General features: G+C 42.7%; 1 long non-coding RNA gene across 1 annotated transcript; it reads left to right on the top strand.

Annotated features, from left to right (window-relative positions):
* Positions 1-742: 742 nt before the first annotated feature.
* Positions 743-3,977, top strand: LOC142570248 (uncharacterized). Its single transcript, XR_012825661.1, has 3 exons — positions 743-1,088; positions 2,840-3,049; positions 3,880-3,977. It is a non-coding gene; the product is annotated as an uncharacterized LOC142570248 (long non-coding RNA).
* The last annotated feature ends 1,017 nt before the right edge of the window (positions 3,978-4,994 follow it).

Genomic DNA, 4,994 nt, shown 5'->3' with positions numbered 1-4,994 from the left:
ACTCGCAGGGCGATAATTTTATCGACAGTGTTCGCGTAAAGCGAAGCAGTGTTGTGCAGAGCTGTTTATATTGCGTTTCTCGACGTGGATATGAACTCAAGCTGGGGAGCTGGATGTGGGCGGAGCTCACGCGCCGCTCAATCTTTCGGATGCACGCCATGTGCACATTGCACATGTGCACGCAACGTGTGCTCCCCCCCCCCCCCCGAATCGCCGGAGCATGCAGCGCCGCACGTCGGATCGGACACCGAATCGTACTGCGTGTGTCTGTATAGCTCGCTCATGGTTCGGCTTAAGTCCCTGTATATTCTTTATAAATAAGGAAGCCTACCTAGACACTGTAAACCCAACGATTGGGGCCTAAATGCCTGCCCGCCTCCCAGCTACGGCTTCCTTTGAGTGACAAAGTCTGATCTCGAAGGCCGTGCTTTTGCAAGCTGCATGCACCTGAAGCAATTGCGAATCTTGAAGGCAACATCCGCTTCGTTTTTATTATATATACATTTCCTTAAACTTCGTATCACAAAGTACAATATACACACTTTTGGACCCAACAAATCTATTAAAAGACCCTACGAAATGTTATTAGGAAAAAACACGCAATTTTTTTCATTTAAGATACATTTTTCTAAAAACCGCAGAGTGGCGCTACGGTAGTATTTGTTTGGTCGACACACCACGTTGGTTGTAGTGAATGCTCCTTGCATTTAGGTGGTCTTTGAGTTATATTTTAGAAGTGCCTAGACAAAACGTGCTCCTTGTCGTGTGCAGTAGCCATCCCGAACCCTCCGGACTCGTGTAACGCCATTATTTCGCCGTGTGTTTCGAGCGATCCACCAGTGTCGACAGTGAGTGCCCTAGTACAGCGCCCGTCCGAGCTGCCTTTGTTCTGCCGAGCTGCCTCTGCCTGCCCGCGCTCTCGTGAAAAAGTCTGGTACTGGGGCTTCGAATCGTAGTGTATGGAAGACTGTTGAAGGTTGTGCTTTTGTGCAGCTCGAGTTCATCGGAAGTTCTACAGTGCTTGCGCCAGAGAAACGTCGGTGCCTCTGTACCTGTTAGACGAAGGAGCGTTTGCCAAGTCTCGAAAGGTAAGCAAGTTTGGCGCTTGCGCGCATTCTCGAAGCTTATGATTTACGTAATGAGCGTTGTGTAACTAGCTAGAGCAAAGCGCTTTCCTATCTTATGTTAGCCATGTTGCTGTGCACATTTAGCAAGCGATTTCACGAAAGCTTCCTCTGATGTTACAGCGTACTTGCATTCTGCTACCCGCCTTGATTGCTATGCCTGAATGGGCACACAATTATGAAAACACATTGAAAGTTGGTGTTCGTTCGGTAGTTTCCTGGCAAGAAGTTATTCGCTATATAGGAATTCCCGCAAGTACAGTACATCTGTAATGTATACGTCGATGTATCATGGTCTTCGCGCGTTGACACACGATTGCTATGTTTGACGCTTAAGCAGATAGAAGCTTGTATGAAGGTTTTTGTATGTATACAGTTCGGTTTGGAGGTCCGCGTCGCGAGAACCTGTGTGTATTTATGTTCTTGAGTGTCTTCGCTTATTTGTCTTCTATGTTACAGAGCGTATATAGGCCGATATTACAATAACGAGGTTTATTTTTAATCTAGACATTTCAATCAGACGCCGGCCCTTAAGAAACACAGACCAACCAAATCTTAATAACGAGATGTCAGCTCTTGCAATCGTAGGTTACGGCAGTGCGTAATAATTTAAAGACTGCGATTCTATATCACTCTTCTCGCCCACCGCTAACGGCCGGCAGTTGCAGTACGTAGCACGGGCCGGGGCGTCGGTCAGACTACTAACGAATAGCGAAAAGGAATAGCATCGCTACAAAATCGCGGACTTTAAATTATTACGCAAATTTTGTGCACAATGAGATGTTATAAACACATCTTGCATGTACATGAAAAAAAGGTTTACAACAGAGATAACATATATGCATGGGCACATATATGTGTCAATAGAATACTCGAGCCTCTTTCTGCCTACAGAAAAAGAAGTTATGTCTCCTCGAGGGCATGGCTGCTTGCACTAATGAGCCTCCAAGGGAAGGTTTTCTTTAATCCCTATTTTTGATATCTAAATGCTTATGTGACATGTCATGTACAAACTGCTTGCATCAATTTCTCATTGGGATGAGCTGTCTAAAATTTAATTTTCAGTAATAATTGCAATAATTAACTCCTTTCACCTGTCTTCTAATGACTATAAAGTTCTATGCTTCTACCTTGACAAACCTTTTATGAAATTAGTTTGATGAGGCCCAGTATACAGGGCTTTCTAAATTAAAGGTATCAGTACCTATTAAAGACTATGCTAACTATGAAAATGCTGCTTGTGTATGTGGTTTATTCGCTCTGTCAGACAAAATCTTTACACCCAAGTGCAGTCAGTAAATTGAAAACTGTATGTCTGCAAAGGGAAGTCAGAATTGTATGTGAAGACAACTGCATCTTGTTTGATAGTTCTCGAGCACAGCTTGGCCCAATACTCGATGAGGCTTGAAGCTTTCAATGTCTGCTAATCACTAAAACAGCACCAGATCTCACTCTGTGTCAAGGGGCGGCACACATTTGCTTAGTTCTAGGCAGATGCATGTCTTTCTTTCGCATTGAAGTTCCCAATACTTTCTAGTCTTACGTAAAAGTACACAGCTCAGTATAATGCATGTATGGTATACGTAAGGCCGCTTGGTTCTTTAAACCGAATCAACAAGAGCAGCTACTTCTGTTTTTGCAAACCTTACCCTATTTCCTAACCATTCCTTGATCATACGTGTATAAAATGAATCTGTGCTTGTATTGTTTCACAGGTAGACATCGGTGGCGGTGTATATGTTGAAAAGGACCTGCTGGAGAGGCTGTGCCTGGATGCTAACAACTCAGGCTTTCACTTCGCGGAGGGCCTCCTTAAAGCCCCTTTTTCAATAGAAGACGTTGAAGGGAGGTGCTTCTTTGGGCGGCTGTCAAATGCCTTCCACGGAAGGTTCCGTTGGATTCCAAGAAGGTCAACACCACACTAAGTATGTGTGTCACAAAGAAGCATCTTAATATTCTTTGTGCAGTTTTCAACAAAACTCCTTTCATGGCAATTTCAGTGCTATCTTAGGGTATACTCCTTTCTTTCCAGCTAAAATAGCTATTAACCTGATTATAATAGCATATTATAATGCAAGCTTTGCCACCATAACTAGAAAATTGTCATTACTGTTGGCATATGTATTTTTGTGATAGAGGCCCTGGTCATATGAATGCACTGATAATATAATATCCTGTCTTGTGGAAAGCTAACATGTTTAGTAACAAGCTCGCTTTGACAATGTCTGCCTGCACAGCAAAGGCATTTTCTAATCTTGCTGTAGAATGTCCATAATGCCTGTTCAACTGCTTACATGTTGCTTGTATCATTTCGTGGTTCTTAAGTGCAACACAAAAGTCAACTCTTCTATGTACATGTGCCCAAGCAAAGCTGCAGCACAGTTCTGAGTGGCACCTTGCCTTGCTAAGATAATTCACACATGAAACTTCCATGTACTGGTCACAATACGAATATCGAAGTTCATTAAACTGAAGTTGATTTACAGCTTTTGTTTGTAGATGACAATTGGTATGATAGAGCTTATGTGTCATGCATCTGTTGGTGTTACGCACATTCATCACGCTCCCAGCTCTAATGCACTAATTCAGTCATTTCATGCATTTTAGGACTTTGCAAAAAACAGGTGGAGATGTTTAGAGCTCACAGGGTTGAAAACTTGTCTTGTGCACTTCCTTTTTAAGAAACAAATGCATGGTGTGTTGCAATGTCACTGTAGCAAAACTAATATATTGCCTTTTTTCTTCTCTTTTCTAGACTACACAACGCAACATTTCAGCCTACTTCCAGGGCAGCTGGAGAACTCGTCCTCATTACTAGCCCGGGGATATTAAATGGATGTGTTCAAGCACAAATGTAAACCTGTCTTCTTCTGTTGCATGTCACACCTAGCCACTTGGCAATCGCTATTCGCCACAAACAGATAGTTGACAGGATGTTACTAGCAAGTCGTTAGGATATATAAAGGTGGTTAATAAATAGTCGCTGCACAGTTTTTAGGAAGTAAATAAAGATTTTATTCAGAGATAATTAAAGCTTATTTTTGCAATATATAATTGCAAAAGTAATTACCTCTGAATAAAATTTTTATGTACTTTCTAAAAACTGTGAAGCGACTTTTTATTAACCACCTTTATACATCCTTACGACTTCCTAGTAACATCCTGTCAACTATTTGTCTGTGGCGAATAGTCGACAGGATGTTAGGATGTATAAAGGTAGTCAATAAAAAGTCGCTTCACAGTTGACACTTTCTACCGACGTAAGATAATAAGCAGTCGGTAAGAATTCTATCGACATTTTATATCTATACTTTCAATTCAATATCGGTGGCCAATAGTCGGTAGGATGGTACTAGGAAGTTGTTACGGTGTCTAAAGACGGTTTATAGAATGTCGATAGGTTCTAGTAACATTTGTCTAAAGACAGTTTATAAAATGTTACTAAAAATTTTTGTAAGGGAACGGCAAAGAACGTGCTCGATAGTTTTCTTGCTGCCGCAGTGGCCTCACGCAGCACTATATTGCCTTTTGATGCGGAAGGGAAATTATTTTGTAAAGGAGACACCAAGCCACAGCCGGTGAGGTACAGTTGTCTTGGGTCGGGTAGTCCAGGTGAAGGACGAAGTCGGCGACAGGGGTCCAGTCGATGCAGACGTGTGTGCTGGAAAATAGGTGTGTTCTACAACGACTGTATGACGTCGTTTGCAAGCACCCGAAGTTTCGCTGCTGCATCTGTTCTTGAAAGCGGGACTGGTTCCTGCACGCCGTCTTGATGAGCAGATCGAGCAGCTTCATCGGCATGTTTGTTTCCCATTACGCCACAGTGGCTAGGGCGCCACTGAAATGTGACATCGCGTCCTTTCTCGACGA

The sequence above is a fragment of the Dermacentor variabilis genome, chromosome 1 (genome assembly GCF_050947875.1).
Source record: "Dermacentor variabilis isolate Ectoservices chromosome 1, ASM5094787v1, whole genome shotgun sequence".
NCBI lineage: Eukaryota > Metazoa > Arthropoda > Arachnida > Ixodida > Ixodidae > Dermacentor > Dermacentor variabilis.
The sequence above is the reverse complement of the archived record's forward strand: the minus strand, read 5'-3'. Positions and strand labels throughout refer to the sequence as shown.